The 17,699-nt window shown below is 39.7% G+C and overlaps 1 long non-coding RNA gene across 1 annotated transcript in view; it reads right to left on the bottom strand.

Moving 5' to 3' along the window:
• Nucleotides 1–15,000: 15,000 nt before the first annotated feature.
• The window catches only part of LOC136176649 (uncharacterized), a 65,809-nt gene continuing 63,110 nt past the window's right edge, over nt 15,001–17,699 (bottom strand). The window contains exon 5 of the long non-coding RNA XR_010664605.1: nt 15,001–17,179. This is a non-coding gene — a long non-coding RNA (uncharacterized lncRNA). The remainder of the gene's footprint in view (nt 17,180–17,699) is intronic.

The following is a 17,699-nucleotide window of genomic DNA, read 5'->3' as shown; positions in this document are numbered from 1 at the left end:
GCTAGAAAAAACCAGAAAAATATGCTTTTCCTTCTCTAGCAACAGGAGCACTTGGCCAGTTCACTGGGCACCCCATTGGGGCCTAGCTGAGGAATCCTGGTGTGGTATAAAGTCTGCATCACTGGGATGAAAACCTTCAGTTGGCAGAGGACCCACTGCAGGGCCGAGTCTCACTAGGTCCTCAGAAATTTTGACATGTTCCTGCTGACACAACTGATGATATACTCATGTGCTTGCTTGACATGTAAACTTCTTGAGCTTTTTTTTCAATATTTGTGAAAGAGTGACTGAATTGGCTTCAGTTTCAAAATGCAAAAGATAGAGATTAGGTGCTCTGTGTTAACTGTCCCCAGTCCGAGGCTGAGCTAAAAGCTCCCAGCTTTCAGCTAGAAGGAGCTCTTGATTTACAATCACACCAGGATAGATTACCTGAAAAAAGCAACCTTCAGGCAAACTGTGATTAACTTGACCAAAGACATCTGGGAGAGCCATCGATGGCCTGAAATTATGACCTTAGTATTCTGGCCTGAAACTAGACACCACTGGAATTGCCTTCCTGCAAGACTCCAGCACAGGGGCCTTTGTTTAGTATTCCAACAGCTTTTTTTTTTCTCTTGGAGCAGTTTAGTAAAAAAACACCTCCGCAGGGACAGTCCATGAAGAAATAATCACAACTTCCCAGCTTAGCAGAAGTTGCTTTTCAGAAAACAAACTCCAACTTGCTCAAAGCATGGGAGCAAAACAATGAATGCCTCCATGATTAGCTACTGCTGAATATGTAGTTTTATCAGAGCAGTGAACTAAATATAAAATTTGGGGCTTGAAAAAATTCATATGCTCACAATTAGCTGGGCTTTCCTGTTGGATACTGTAAAATCGCAACGGGCTGTCAGGATTCATTTTCAGTCGCTGTTATCAGCCTTGAATAAAGGTTGGAGTGAAATGTGAAACAGACTTACAGGTGCTAACACCAGTAATTTATCAGCTTGAGGCAGGCTCCTTTTTGTTCTCTGAAAAGCCCTGGGAACCTCAGTGCCTCCTTTTGTGTGGGGGAGTTGATGATCCAACAACAGTCACACAACTAGGACTTGGGAAAAAACTAAAGAAAAAAAAAAACAACCCATGAGCCCTCTTACACAAAGGTGCCTTTCAAGAAAGTATTTGGGCTTAAAATTAAAGTTTTAGAGACCTAGGAAATATTTCCTTCTGTGCTTTCTGCTCTCTCCTGGCTGTTGCTGTGCCCTCTTATCTGGATCTTTTGGTCCTCGGGGGATTTGAACTGATTTTTGTCTTAGCAGGGTACAAAACCTCATGCCAGGAAGGGCAAGAGGCCTCCAGAGCATGTGCCCTTGGGCTGAGAGGATTGTGTTTACATTCATAGAACAAAAATCAACAAATTCACCTATTCCCTTTCTAGTTGGGCCGCCTTGAAGGCAGAGAAAATGGGTGAAATGAGAATATCTAAATTTATAAAATTAAGTCAGTATTCAAAAAAAAATCACAGAGCTAATGAAGCACATTAAAAAAAAAATAAAACTATTTGTGTCCATGAACTTTCCAAGAAAATTTCTATGGTGGGTTTTCACACTTAAGAAACCAGAAGAAAATAAACATAAATTAGGGGATTAAACTGATCTCAGAAGAATAACAGAGTATTAAGTAGCTTTGGAAACACTGAAAATTTTACTAGAGTTTAAATCCCTGAAATGAATTAAAAATCTTTTGTTTTAATGAGAAACAATCAATGGACATGGTTGGTAACAGATAGCCTCACTTCTTGGATGAAGTTCTCATACAGGAAGGGACAAGGGAACAGGTGTAGAGAGATGAGTTTTCACTATGTCAAAACTGTTGCGAAATAAGCTCATCAATTTAGTTTTTCCCTCAACTTCCCTTAATTTTCCCACAATTTCATTCTTAATATACCTTTTATAGTACTTAAACTTCCTTCCCTAAAGATTTTAAACATGAAAATCATTTTTGAAATAGAGATTTGTTTTTCTATGGGATTATGAAGATTTTTGTGTAAATAATCTAAGTAAGAACCCCTTTAGTTTGAACCTTTAGAGGTTTCAGTAATTTACAAGGAATGGAGAATATTTTCCTAAAGGAAAATCACCACTGAAATATAGGCATACCTCATTCTACTACACTTCGCAGATATTGAATTTTATAAAATGAAAGTTTATGGCAACCCTTCGGCATTGAGCAAGTTTATTGGCACCATTTCCCAACAGCATTTGCTCCCTGGGTGTTTCTGTCACATTTTGGTAATTCTTGTAATATTCTATCATTATTACATTTGTTATGGTGATCTGTGATCAGTGATCTTTGATGTTACTATTGCTACTTATGGAAGGCTCAGATGATGGTTAGCACTGGAATATTTTTAAGTTAAAGTAATACATTGTTTTTTAATATAGAACTTATTGAACACTTAATAGTCAACAGTTCAGTGTAAGTATTATTTTTATATGCACTGGGAAACAAAACAATTTATGTGATGTGACTTATCATGATATGAGCTTTACCGCTATGCTCTGAAACAGAGCCTGCAACATCGCTGAAGTATGCTGGTACAAAAACTGACAAGGGTAAACATATTCCCAGAGAACTTTAATTTGTTGGATATACGTTAAAAGTGCTAACTTCAAATTACAGATTATCAGTAAATTTTGGTGATGTTTCAAAAACATATTCAGGCAACATCCTCTGAGGTTTATTTTCAGGACCACATGTTAAGAATTTTCCAATCTTCGAGTTTCTTTAAAGGCCCCAGGATCTAAACTGACTTCCTCATCAGCCCCTTCCCTTTTGCAGTTCTGTGGGCTTCCTGAGCTGGCAAGGGTGAAAAATAGGAAAGAATCCTTGATCTAAAGGAAGAAAAGTGTTTCTGCAATCGATTATGGTTGCCCCTCACTCTTTAAATAACTTAAACAATGTTGTTAGATTTTTAAATCCTAGATAATTTTAGCTAAAAATGTGTGATTCATTTGGCATAATGTTAAAAGAGCACAAGCCAGGAGTGGGTTTTTTTTTTTTTAAATCACAGATTCATTGGGCAAGATACCATGGTAGCAACACTTTGCTCATCTACAACCTGGGGATAATACACATTACATCACAACATTGTTGTTAGAACCCAAATAAACAATATCCATTGAAGGCACCTCACAGAAGGTAAAGTGCCTTCGAAACAGGAGTTGCTATCAGAGCTGTTTGTGTAAGGCAAGTGAGGGAAGTATATCAGAGCTCACTTGTAATAGAAATGAGCAAAATTTGCAAGTTACATCAGAGTTCCAGACTCTTCTTTTTGACTGTCACTGAGTAACTCCAGCTCTTATCACGGATGCAAAGGGTGGTTCCTACAGACATGATCTGCCTCTTTGGTGATGAAGTTGACACACAAATTTCCAGAGAATGTGCTGGCCTGTATTTCAGGCTTATGTGGTCTTTTCTTGACATACAAAGTCCACAAAGGATGCAAGTCTGGTCATCTTTCTCTAATCCACTCAGCTCCTTCCCCTGATTCTTGCCAAGAATGTGGCAGGACTGGCAGTCAATTGGCACACACTGGGAAGGCCATACTGATTATTAAATATTGAAATACTGACATAATGGTTGATAAATAATGGTCACTTCCTTGAACCCCACAGAGTGCTCCCTTGATGCACACACATGGTGGCCCAACCATCCCTGAGGTTTGACAGTTAGGATGACACTGTTATGGTTGAGTGAGTGAAGTCACTCAGTCGTGTCCGACTCTTTGCAACCCCAAGAACTGTAGCCTATGACGCTCCTCCGTCCATGGGATTTTCCAGGCAAGAGTACTCGAGTGGGTTGCCATTTCCTTCTCCAGAGGATCTTCCTGACCCAGGGATCAAACCTGGGTCTTCCACATTGTAGGCAGACACTTTACTGTCTGAGCCACCAGGAAGTCCTTTCTGTTATGGTTGATTAGTACCAACTGGTTAAATTTTTTAACATGAACTGTGGGGTGAAAGACCTTAGTCTTTGACTCTTGGCTCACCATTCCCAGTCCTACAGTTGGCAGTTCAGTTCAGTCACTCAGTCGTGTCCGACTCTTTGCGACCCCAGGGGCTGTAGCGCACCAGGCTTCCCCGTCCTTCACCAACTCCCAGAGCTTGCTCAAACTCATGTCCATCAAGTCAGTGATGCCATCCAACCACCTCATCCTCTGTCCAGTGTCTGTCTTAACCCTCAGACCTTATTCCTTACTCCCCTACACTTCATCCCCTCAAAGGTCCAGCCTCTTCGTGTCTGGCCTCCATAGTGGGTTTTTTTCAGTCATTCTCTGTTTAGTCAGATTCCACTGATGAATGGAGGACTGGAAGAGAGTGAAGGAGGTGAGAGGTAGAAGCATTCTGCAGAGCAGTCACCAGGAGGAGCATCCAAAGTCAACAAGATCCCATGAAAATCAAAGACTGAGCCTCTCAAGGTCACAAATATTGTAAGATATCACTCAAAATACTGCTGAAAGCAGCTTTTTTTTTTGCCCCTTTCCTATTTGCTCATTTCTGTTCCCCTCTAATCTTAAAAGAAACTAATTGTAGAGATTAGACCAGGAGGTAATTTAACCTAACTCCTGACTTAGGCTCTCCTGAATGCACAGCACGCTTTGCCTAACCTGTGGATTCTTTCCCTAGGTTAAAAGAAGTAGGAATGAAGGATCAAGCAGTTAAAGAATGACTAGCTGTCGACCCTCAACATTGCCCTTAACAATCCTCAGGTAGATCATGTGGGCAAAATAACATCTGAGGAAAGAGTCAGCCAGTTTGTACTCAATGGAGAACAATGCAGAACCTAACCTCCTGCCTGGATGACTCACTGTGATTCTTCCCCATTTTCCCCTTTAAAAATTGCACTATCCCATAGGTTCTCATTAGTTATCTATTTTATACATATTGTCAGTATTGTATATATGTCAATCCCAGTCTCCTAATTCATCCCACCGCCCTTTCTTTCCCCCTTGGTATCCATACCTTTGTTCACAATGTCTGTGTCTCTATTTCTGCTTTGTAAAAAAGATTGTTTATACCAGGTTTTTCAGATTCCATATATATGTGTTAATATGCTAAATTTGTTTTTCTCTTTCTGACTTACTTCACTGTACTCAATGCTCTGTGGTGACCTAAATGGGAAGGAAATCCAAAATAGAGGGGATATATATATACACACACACATATATCTTTCTATAACTGATTCACTTTGCTATACAGTAGGACTAAAGCAACATTGTAAAGCAACGACTATACTCCAAAAAAAATAATAATATTAAAAAAATACAGAAACTGAAAAAAAAAATACAGAAACTGTTATGGCTGAGCAGAATCTTTGGAGTTGCTCTTAGCACATGAGTTCACCTTCTCTCCAGTTGGCTAGTTTTTCTGATTAAAGCACCTTTCTTTTCCATTAACGCTTGCCTTTCAAATTATTGGCCTTTTGAGAGGTAAGCAGCCAACCTGAGTTCAGTAATAGCGTGTCTCCTTCCTCATCTTCTGTTCTATCTGAAAGCCTTCATTCTATTTCCTTGGCTGAAACAGATTTCATGAAGGGATAATGGAGGAGGAAAAAAATCTATGTGGAATAAAGATTTGCTTTCCCATGGGACTGTGAAAGTTTTTATATGAATAACTCAGTTTAGGACACTTAGTTTGGATACTGAGAGGTGTCCGTCACTTATAAGAAATGCTCCTAAAGGGAAAGCGCTGTTGAAATACAAAACATGCCTGGCTCCCCTTACACCTGCCTAACAAAAAGTCATCTACTGTTCAAGTTCAAGTTCAAGTTCAAATCAAAATTGTAAGTCTTTACCTAGATACATTTGATATCTTCCTATTCATTAAAAGAATACTCTTGCTCATCAGAAAGTTTTCTTAAGTTAGTGAAACATTCCTTCCCACTTCTGTTGGATCTAATACAACATCAGACTTTTTCCCTGGGTTCCCCCTATGGAAAATGTAGGGGTGAAGGAGAAGCAAGGGAAGCAGGAAGTGTTCTTGTTTGTGGCCCTTTGTAGCCACATGGTAATGCTCTCTCCCCCGACTCCCTTTCCGCTAATTCATTCTGATCAGTTTGGGTGCAAGGAGAGAGGAGGACTGTGTCTCCTTTGTGAGCACAAAAGGTGGCTCCTGACTGTTCTTGCTCTTGCCACTGATGCGTGGATGAGTGCTTTTCTGTAATGAATGAGGACATGCAAAAGATGGAAATCTATAAATTATCTTTTTATTTTGGTTCCTGTTATATGATAAAATATGTGTGGTAGATATAAAATCATTTGTATAAAATCATTTTACAGTTCCAACTATACAAATATGTAATACCTATTAATGGTAGTATTGCCATTCTTAGAAAGTTAACAATTCATTACATTTGAACAAGATAAGATCTAACTAATGATATTAACCAAGTCAAACATTGATGAAGGGCAGGAACCTCTCTGTCTTTTTCACTACTCTGAGTTTACCAGAGTTCTTCATGTAGCAGAGCTCAATAATTGTTGCTGTTGGATTAAGAGACTAGAATATAAAATGAAGGCCACATGATAATGCATTTGTTTCCAAAAAATAATGTTGGCTCTTCTTTGAAAAAAATAAAGTTACTTTCATACCTCACACTATATAAAAAGTATTCGGATGAATATACCTTATACTATATAAAAAAATTCAGAATGCCAAATGTAAAAACCAAAATTACACATTTATATATAATTTATATATATATAATTATAAATTTACTAGAAGAAAGTAAAGGAGAATTTCTTTTTTTAATTAACTGCTGTGACTTTTTTTTTAACTGAGTGTACAAAAATGGGCTAAATGACAGCATAATAAAAAGTTGAATATTTAGTTGTATAATCTAATAAGCATAAATATTATTAAATAGCATAAAAGAGATGGGCATACCAGACCACCTGACCTGCCTCTTGAGAAATCTGTATGCAGGTCAGGAAGCAACAGTTAGAACTGGACATGGAAAAACAGACTGCTTCCAAATAGGAAAAGGAGTACGTCAAGGCTGTATATTGTCACCCTGCTTATTTAACTTACATGCAGAGTACATCATGAGAAACACTGGGCTGGAAGAAGCACAAGCTGGAATCAAGATTGCTGGGAGAAATATCAATAACCTCAGATATGCAGATGACACCACCCTTATGGCAGAAAGTGAAGAGGAACTAAACAGCCTCTTGATGAGAGTGAAAAAGTTGGCTTAAAATTCAACATGCAGAAAACTAAGATCATGGCATGTGGTCCCATCACTTCATGGCAAATAGATGGGGAAACAGTGGCTGACTTTATTTTTCTGGGCTCCAAAATCACTGCAGATGGCGGTTGAAGCCATGAAATTAAAAGATGCTTATTCCTTGGAAGGAAAGTTATGACCAACCTAGACAGCATATTATAAAGTAGAAACATTATTTTGCCAACAAAGGTCCATCTAGTCTAGGCTATGGTTTTTCCAGTGGTCATGTATGAATGTGAGAGTTGGACTATAAAGAAAGCTGAGCACTGAAGAATTGATGCTTTTGAACTGTGGTGCTGGAGAAGACTCTCAAGAGTCCTTTGGACTGAAAGGAGATCCAGCTAGTCCATCCTAAAGGAGATCAGTCCTGGGTGTTCATTGGAAGGACAGATGTTGAAGCTGAAACACCAATAGTTTGGCCACCTGATGGGAAGAGCTGACTCATTTGAAAAGACCCTGATGCTGGGAAAGATTGAGGGCAGGAGGAGAAGGGGACGACAGAGGATGAGATGGCTGGATGGCATCATCGACTCGATGGACATGGGTTTGGGTGGACTCTGGGAGTTGGTGAGGGACAGGGAAGCCTGGCATGCTTCGGTTCATGGGGTTGCAAAGAGTCGGACACGACTGAGTGACTGAACTGAACTGAAAAGTAACTTAGCAAAGGGAAGAAAATCTGAGGTCCCTCCTAAGGAAAAGCTCTTTATAATCTTCATATGGAGAAGTTTTCCTAAGAAAGATTAAAAAAAAAAAAAAAAAAAAAAAAAACAGAACCCAGAAAGGAAAACAAAATTGGATTTGGTGACTTTAAGAGGGATATGTTATTCACTATGAAAGATACCATGAAAAACATTAAAAAAAAAAAAAAGTAAATAAAAGCCAACTTGGGAGAAAATATTTGGAAAATATACAACTGTTAAAGGAAAGGCAGACAAATTTACCCTGTAGAAAAAGGGTCAAAGGATACGAGCAATTAATGCAAAAATGAAAATACAAATGGCCAGGCCATCCCTAGTGGTCCAGTGGTTGAGTCTGCCTTCCAATGCAGGGGATATGGGTTTAATCCTTGGTCGGGAAGTAAGATCCCACATGCCACAGAGCAACTGAGCCTCTTCACCACAACTAGAGAAGCCTGTATGCCACAAAGATCTAATGCAGCCAAATATATAATTTTTTTTAAAAAAAGAAATACAAATGGCCAATGAACATTGGACTGAAATGTTCTGTCCAGTCCAAAGAACATTGGACTGAGAACGGACTCAGTCTCACCAGTAGGGAGAAAAATGTAGATGAAAAGAAAATGAGATGCTGCTTCTGCCTACCTGGCAAAAATGGAATAGACTGTTAATCTCTAGTGGTGGTGGGCTACAGCCTCCCTTGGAGACTGCTGCATGGAGTGCACATTGGTAAACTTGTGTAAATAAATATTGATACGTAGAACATGTGAGTCACTTTATATCAATAGACTCGCACCTGTAGCAAGAAGCTCAAAAGCATCTTGGACCTGGGTGCTTCTTAAGAGGTAGGAAGAGTCCAGAAACTATGTAGGATGATGAGTAAGAAGCACCGACAAATGAATGGGACCAAAATAGGGCTGTGGGAAGAACCAAAAAGTTAGCAGAAGGGGGAGCATTCAAATGACCAAGAGAAGGTCCTAATGGGACTACTCTGATGCCCAGGCCAGGGACTGGAGAGGAGTTCATGGGCTGTGACCAGAGCACACGCATGTATAGTTTATTGTACCTACATTTCCATGCAGCAGCAATTACCTGGACTCTGGTTTGCTGCATCAACACCGATTACTCTATTGTTTACACTAGACAGTGTCAGGCACTGATGTTACTGGGCGGCCCCCTTAAAAAGCTTCAAAAGTGTTTTTCCTGTGTCTTCTGGATTAAGTCCATGTTGCCTTGCACCAAGAGAACAAGACAGAGCACAAGTGTGAACTGATAGCCTTCCCCTTCCTCCATCTATTACTCTGAAGTTGCACCTGTTGAAAAAGTACCCTGTGAAATTCAGATGATAAAATAATATCTGACTACAGAGGAAGAAGGGCTTCCCTGGCAGCTCAGCTAGTAAAGAATTTGCCTGCAATGCAGGAGACCCCAGTTCAATTTCTGGGTCTAGAAGATCCCCTGGAGAAGGGATAGGCTACCCAATCCTGTATTCTTGGATTTCCCTGGTAACTTAGATGGTAAAGAATTTGCCTGCAATGCAGGAGACCTGGGTTTGATCCCTGGGTTGGGAAGGCCCCTGGAAAAAGGAACAGCTACCCACTCCAGTATTCTGACCTGGAGAATTCCACAGCAGATGGCAAGATTGAACATTGACATCTTTGGGATCAATGAACTGAAATGGACAGGAACAGAAAAATTTAATTCAAATGACCATCATATCTACTACTGTGGTCAAGAATCTCTTAGAAGAAATGGAGTAGCCCTAATAGTCAACAAAAGACTACAACAAATGCAGTACTTGGGTGCAGTCTCAAAAATGAAGAATGATCTCAGCTTGTTTCCAAGGCAAACCACTTGACATCAGAATAATCCCAGTCTATGCCCCAACCACTAAAGCTGAAGAAGCTGAAGTTGATCGATTCTATGAAAGCCTACAACAACTTCTAGAACTAACACCAAACAAAGATGTCTCTTTCATTATGTGGATGTACATGCTAAGTAGCTTTTTTCATGTCCTACTGTTTGTGACCCTATGACTGTAGCCCACCAGACTTCTCTTTCCATGGGGTTCTCTAGGCAAGCATATTGGAATGGATTGCCATGCCCTCCCCAAGGGGATCTTCCTGACCTAGGAATCGAACCCATGTTTCCTGCAGCCCCTGCATTGCAGGCAGATTCTTCACCTCTGAGCCAAAACGCATGCCCTGTTTTCATCATAGAAGATTGGAATGCAAAAGTAGGAAGTCAAGAGATATCTGGAGTAACAGGCAAGTTTGGCCTTGAAGTAAAGAATGAAGCAGGGCAAAGGTTAACAGAGTTTCATCAAGAGAACACACTGGTTATAGCAAACAATCTTTTACAACAAACCAAGAGACGATTCTCATATGGACATCACCAGATGGTCAATATAAAAATCAGATTGATTATGTCCTTTGTAGCCAAAGATGGAGAAGCTCAATATAGTCAGCAAAAACAAGACCAGAAGCTGATTGTGTCTCAGATCATGAGCTCATTATTGCAAAATTCAGGCTTCAGTTGAAGAAAGTAGGGAAAACTACTAGGTGATTCAGGTATGACCTAAATAAAATCCCTGACAATTATACAGTGGAAGTGACAAATAGATTCAAGGGATTAGATCCAATAGACAGAATGCCTGAAGAACTGTGGACAGAGGTTCATATAATTTCTACAGGAGGCAGTGATCAAAACCATCCCCAAGGGGAGGGGGGGAATGCAACAAGGCAAAATGGTTGTCTGAGGAGGGAAAAAAACAGAAGTGAAAGGCAAAGGAGAAAGGGAAAGATATACTCATCTGAATGCAGAGTTCCAAAGAATAGCAAGTAGAGATAAGAAAGCCTTCCTAAGTGAACAATGCAAAGAAATAGAGGAAAACAATAGAATGGGAAAGACTATAGATCTCTTCAAGAAAATTGGAGATACCAAGGGAACATTTCATGCAAAGATGGGCTGAATAAAAAATAGAAATGGCAAGGACCTAACAGAAGCAGAAGATATTAAGAAGAGGTGGCAAGAATACATAGAAGAACTATATGAGAAAGATCCTAATGACCCAGATAACCATGGGGATGGTGTGATGACTCTGGTCACCTAGAGCCAGACATCCTGGAGTGTGAAGTCAAGTGGACCTTAGGAAACATTACAACAAATAAAGCTAATGGAGGTGATGGAATTCTAGCTGAGCTATTTCAAATTCTAAAAGATGACGCTGTTAAAGTTCTGCACTCAATATGCCAACAAATTTTGAAAACTCAGCAGTGGCCACAGGACTGGAAAAAGTCAGGTTTCAATACAATCCGATTATTTGAGAATGTTCAAACTAACATACAATTGCACCCATTTCACATGCTAACAAGTTTATGCTCAAAATTCTTCAAGCAGTACATGAACCAAGGACTTCCAGATGTACAAGCTGGGTTGCAAAGAGGCAGAGGAACTAGAGATAAAATTGCCAACATGGAGAAAGCAACAGAGTTCCAGAAAAATATCTACCTCTGCTTCATTGACTACACTAAAGCCTTTGACTGTATGGATCACAACAAACTGTGGAAAATTCTTAAAGAAATGGGAATACCAGACCATCTTACCTATTTCCTGAGAAACCTGTATGCAGATCAAGAAGCAACAGTTAGAACATTACATGAAACAACGGACTGTTGCAAAATGGAAAAGGAGTACAACAAGGCTATACATTGTCACCCTGCTTATTTAGCTTACATGCAGAATGCATTATGCAAAATGCCAGGCTTGATGAATCACAAGCTAGAATCAAGATTGCCAGAAGAAATATCAACAGCCTCAGATAAGCAGATGGTACCACTCTAATGGTAGAAAGTGAAGAAGATCTAAAGAACTTCTTGATGAGAGTGAAAGAGGAGACTGAAAAAGCTGGCTTGAAACTCAACATTCAATAAGTAAGACTCAAGGCATCCAGTCCCATCACTTCATGGCAAATAGAAGTGGAAAAAGTGGAAGCAGTCACAGATTTTTTTTTTTTAAATCACTATGGAATGTGACTGCAGCCATGAAATTAAAAGACGCTTCCTTCTTGGAAGGAAAGCTATGACAAGCATAGACTGTATTGAAAAACAGAAATATCACTTTGCTGACACAAGGTCCATATAATCAAATCTATGATTTTTCTTGTAGTTGTGTACAGATGTGAGAGTTGGACCATGAAGAAGGCTGACTGCCAAAGAATTGATGCTTTTGAACTGTGGTGCTGAAGAAGATTCTTGAGAGTCCCTTGGAGTGCAAGATCAAACCTGTCAATCCTAAAAGAAATAAACCCTGAATATTCATTAGAAGGACTCGTGCTGAAGCTGACGCTCCAATAATTTGGCCACCTGATGTGAAGAGCCGATTCATTGGAAAAGATCCTGATCCAGGGAAAGATTGAAGGCAAAAGGAGAAGGGACCAGCAGAGGATGAGATAGTTAGATGGCATCACTGAGTCAAAGGACATGAACTCAAGCAAATTCTAGGAGATAGTAGAGGACAGAGGAGCCTGTCCATGAGGTCACAAAGTCAGACATGACTTAGGGATATAACAACAAAAATAACAAATGAAGTTTACAACACACTGGTCCCTGTCTTCCGGAAGTTTACCATTGGGTCTCTGAAACAGAGAAACACAAGCTCCCTGGAAGGCAGCCCCCTCTTTCACATTGCTGAGCCGGCGAGTCCTTGGAAAACCTCGTTTGTCTCCTGTCTTCCCCTCACACCTGCCTCCCATCCATTAGCAAGCCCTGTTAGCTCCACCTGGATAACAGGGTCAGTCTGACCATTTCCCATTGCTTCCTCTGCCACCAATCTGGTCTAAGCAGCTGCATCATAAGCACTCTGACTGCTTCTTATCTGGTCTCCCTTCTCCTAAGCTTGTCCACTTCAATCCAGTCTCAATACTGCAGCCAGGGTGATCCCTGGAAGTCAGGTCAAGTCCTCCTCTAAAATTCTGCAATGGCTGCCATTTGAAAGGAAGAGTCAAGATTTCCATGGTGGCCCAGGAGCCCCCACATAATTTCTAACCCCTCCCCCATGTACGCTCTGACGTCACCCTCCATAGCAACACCCCTCCCCCCTCTCTCCAGTTGCACTGCCATCCTGCGACCAGTCCCTCCTCCCTTTCTCCTCCCTTCTCAGGACTCTTGCACCATTTATTCTGCCTGCCTGGATCACTCCCTTCTTTTGACTAACCTGCTCCCCTTTGCAAGTCTTTACCTAAAAATCACCCTCTTAATGAGATTGACCCAGATCCCCACTCCTCTTGCCCCATCTAAAGTTGCTATCTGTTTTCTCCTCATCTCCCCTCTGGTATTCTGTTTTCTCCATAGAACCTATCATACTATATATTTTACTTATGTATTATGTTTATTCTACACTGACTAGAATTTAAGCTCCATAGTGACATTTTTGTTTGTTTTATTTTCTGATGTAATCCAGAAAGGTTAGAATGAATGAATGAATAAATGACTAAAATGGTCATTAACAAAGACTGTTTATTAAATCTTGAAGCATAGATTAGTGTTTAAAAATTAACAAAATGGGGATCTCGTGTTTTCTTAAATAAATGTATATCAACAAGGTATAAGAGGACTTAATTCGGGGATCATTTCGGCCCTTTCAGGCTGAATTCAGACAGTTCAAGGACAAATGTGTGCAATTTAAAGACTGAGCTCTTCAAAATAAAAGACAACACTCAACTTTCTGACCTTCTCCTGAACTTTGGCATTTGTTTATCCAAGCAATCAATCGGCTCTTAAGTATTTTGAGTTCCACTTCAGTAATTCATAAATGCTTTTGATTACTGTGGTGATTATTTAAGGACAAGAAAATAAAATGCCAAAAAAAAGAAAATTAAATAGGTATTAAGTACTTTTGAACAGTGGATTCACATGCTGTCAGATCTAATGCATGTCAAGTCATGCATTTTCCAGCTGTTTTAAGTCTCAGAGCAGAGCTAACTCTGTCCTGAAAACTGTTCTTACAAAGAAGATAATGAGCACCAATTGGGAATACTCAGGTTGGCTCCAAACTGGCTAATCTCAGAGCTGCTGCTCCAGGAAAGATTTTTCCCATAATTACAGGAGATTGCAACCATGGAAAAATAAAAGGCAGGAGAAATGGAGAAGTAGATATTCTGGAAATATAATCTTGGTTAAAGAGAGAGAAACAACTGTCACAGCAGGAAACAAAGTTATCATGTCTCATCCACAAACACAGTTCAGTCCTGCTAGTCTATTCTGTAAATATCTGAAAATGATAATAGCTCACATCTTTAATTTGAATTAAATTATCTTTTGTGATTTCTGACAACCTTGATTTGTTTGGGATTTTTGTACATAAGCACATACTTAAAGTATTTTACTGTGTTCAGGTTTTGGGTGCCTATTTTAACATTATTTATTTTTAGTGATTTTTAAAATACATTCTTGTAGAGAATTTTGCAAAGAGTAAAAGGAGATCACCTGAAATTTCACCATACAGTTAACTTTTCCACATTATTTCTCTTCAGTCTTTTTTTCTGTGCCTGTGTAGTAACTCCAGCTATCCAATCAAACTGTTAAGAAGTTGTCTCTCTCCTCTTTCCAGAGAACTCCAAACCTTCTTGACATGAGCAAGAGGTCAGGCCCCTTTCATTGTCCCTTGAGGGACAGAAAACCAGGAATTTAAACCATTGACTAAAAGGCTCCTTTTGGGGGACTGTTGCTTTTGTTGTAGCCAGATTCAGGAAGTCTGGAGCCAGGCCAGTGTAATGCAGTGACCCTGCAGGGAGAGAAGTGGGGGCCTCAATCAGGTAAGTGTGTCTGATGGTCTAGACCATCCACCAGCAAAGGAAACATGCATCTCTCTACCATGATCACTGCCATTCTGGTGGAAGCTTCTCTGGAGGAGAGCTCAGAAGCAAAGGAAGCCTCCTTCACTGGTATTGCTCAGGCCATGCAATTGCAGCCTGGAGTCGCCTAAAGTCATGTCAACCTTTCCATTGACACCCACACCCCTAACCCCACCCCACGAGATACACTGTGTTTCTGTAGAGGTTCATCCATATGCAGCAGCATTTGGTCAGGAAGAGACAAATATCAGCCACACACTGTGTCTCCTACCGGCCTTTCTCATCCACGATTTTACAACTCTGCTACTGGGCTCAGTCTCAAACATCCAATCTGAACACAGTCTTGTTTGCTCCAAACTGCTTATCAGTGGAAACCAGCAGTGGGAGTGACAGAGGGCTGCCCCACCACATCCCTAAAAATCATGCGGTGAGATAATATAACACTGGAAATAAAGAAGGATGCCTTCCCCACTTGCCTTGTAAATATCACTGACTCCTAGTTTTGAGAGAACTATAGAGACAATTCATCTCTTCTGCTCTCTGTCTTTATTTATCTGAAATGATTCACCCCAAATTGCTGAAAGCCAGTTACTATAAATTGTTTTTCACTTATTAAAAACAGTATCAAAGATCATATTATAATTGAAGGCAGTTTTTAAAAGAACCAAAAAAACAGGCAATGAGTGAACATCATTGTCAGCAACAATGGTTCGTTATCAAATGCAGTTTTAGCTATGGGTTATTCACGATGGTGTAGTGTCTGCTCGGTGACTGTGCACTCGGAGCAGAAAAACATTTTGAACATCAACAAATTATACTTACAAAAACCACTGAACAAAAAAAACTTAAGTGTTTTGAAATATATACTATATATATATATATATATATATATAGAGAGAGAGAGAGAGAGAGAGAGAGAGAGATTCATTTTGAAAACTACTTGCTAAAGAGTATACTTTCTACCCTTAAATAGGTTACAACTGAACATGGGCATTATTGACACAAAAAAAGAGAATATTTCTACAGAGAACATCTAAGCCATGGATGCAAACAACAACCAATACCTATGAATAAATAATAAACACACAAATAAAGTATACACACAGTTTATGTACAACATTTGATTTCATATCTGGAGGCTCTATAGAAGAAAAACAATAAGGAGAAAAAAAGCTTTTATTATTCAGGGAAATCATGGTGCTTCAAGAAACATGTGAAAGAAGGAGTGGAAGTGCTGGACAAAGCATTGCTGGGATCAAATTCCTGACATGAGAGAGGGTGGGTGCAGACTTGGTCTTGTGAGTGAAAAACCACATGGAAGTCTAATGCAAACACCAGATGGCCTGAGGTGGGGAGAGTGAGTTCATGGGTTCTAGGGAGAGAAAGGACATTTGCAGGACACTTAAAGCCCATCATATTTCTAGATTATTGAGGAAAACAAGGGCCAAGTCTCAATCTGTATTTACTCTTTATAGAGATCCTTCAAGTTATACTGCCTCAGACTAATTCTCCCAGAAGGAATAAATGCAAATTTGCTGTCCAATAAAGTTAACTGTATTCCCATCAGTGACTTCCTTGCTTTGAGAGGAATAATTATCTTGGGAGTTAAAGAGCACAACACCGTGATATGTGAGACATTAGTAACTTTGCGGAAAACTTGAGTTTTCACAATAGGGATAGACAGCGTCAGGAGGGACCTCTTAAAATAGTTGGGAGCAAAGCTGGGAATTCCAAACCAAATTTTACTATGCTAAACTTATAAATCTTTCTTCTCAGTGTTAATTGCCCTCTATCTTTGATCACCACTGAAGACCTTCATCCCATTATCATAAAATGTTCTTGAAAATTATTCCTGAAGACATCACTCCTCCTCCATGGCTCTACCCATTCCCTTTCCCTCTTCATGAGAGTCCAACCAGCATGGTGACCTGCAGTGGGGTTTATTGGCCCTCCAGAGGGCTCTTCAGGAAGGGCACAATTCCACTGATACACACTAGCTCCATCAAACTTCTGGAAATTTTCCCAAAATGTCTCCACCATAGGCATCTGGAGCACATTGACTTTCTCTCTTCAAATGTTTAAGTTTTCTTTGGCTTGGTGGCTTCTTTCTCCTCCTCATTTCCTGTCTTAGGTCAAGATAAATGAATTTTTCACTGGGAAAGTCATTTGGATCTCTGAGGCTTTAACTCCTAATTCATGTTATCTAGTCCATTGCCTTTAGGTTTTCGCCAGCTCATTTTACCCTTGTCTTGACTGTTGTCTTCTGTAGTTCTGTATCCGCACAAGCTAGGAGTCTTCTGAAAGCCCCGCCTATGTGAATAGCTGCCTTGTTTTACCTCTTCAATATTCACTCCACAGATAGAGGATCAAACAGTAGGAATTTCTGACCAAGCAAAGAACAGAATAGATTATATGGGAATTAATTATGTACTTATTTATTTTATTCTATAGAACATGCTTTCTGATATTAAGCCACTCTGCCCCATCATCCATGCAAAGGAAGGATCTTTCAAAGACACCGTAGGAAAGTTTTTAATCCTCGGTCCTAGTTTAGATATAAGAATATGACAGAGTGATCTGAGGAATCAGTTTCCAATATGATATGATCTGTGGGTTTGAAGAGGTCTTGTTTATCTATCCTAGTCCTTAGAATAGTGGCAATAAAGATTTATCCTTTTGGATTAACTTTATCATGATAATATATTTGAAACCTAAAACTGGGTTTCAAATGACACACAGGGACAGAATAGATTATGTTCAAACAGATGAAATGCTCAAAGAAATGTATGTCCTTATTCTGTAAGTATGAACAAATTACTTGAAATGGTATTCCTCAAAATGCTATCAGTCATTCTTACCTTTCTGTGAATTAATCTTATTATGATATTACTGCTTTCAACTAC

Source organism: Muntiacus reevesi, chromosome 10 (assembly GCF_963930625.1).
Source record: "Muntiacus reevesi chromosome 10, mMunRee1.1, whole genome shotgun sequence".
NCBI lineage: Eukaryota > Metazoa > Chordata > Mammalia > Artiodactyla > Cervidae > Muntiacus > Muntiacus reevesi.
This window is presented reverse-complemented; position numbering and strand designations above follow the sequence as displayed.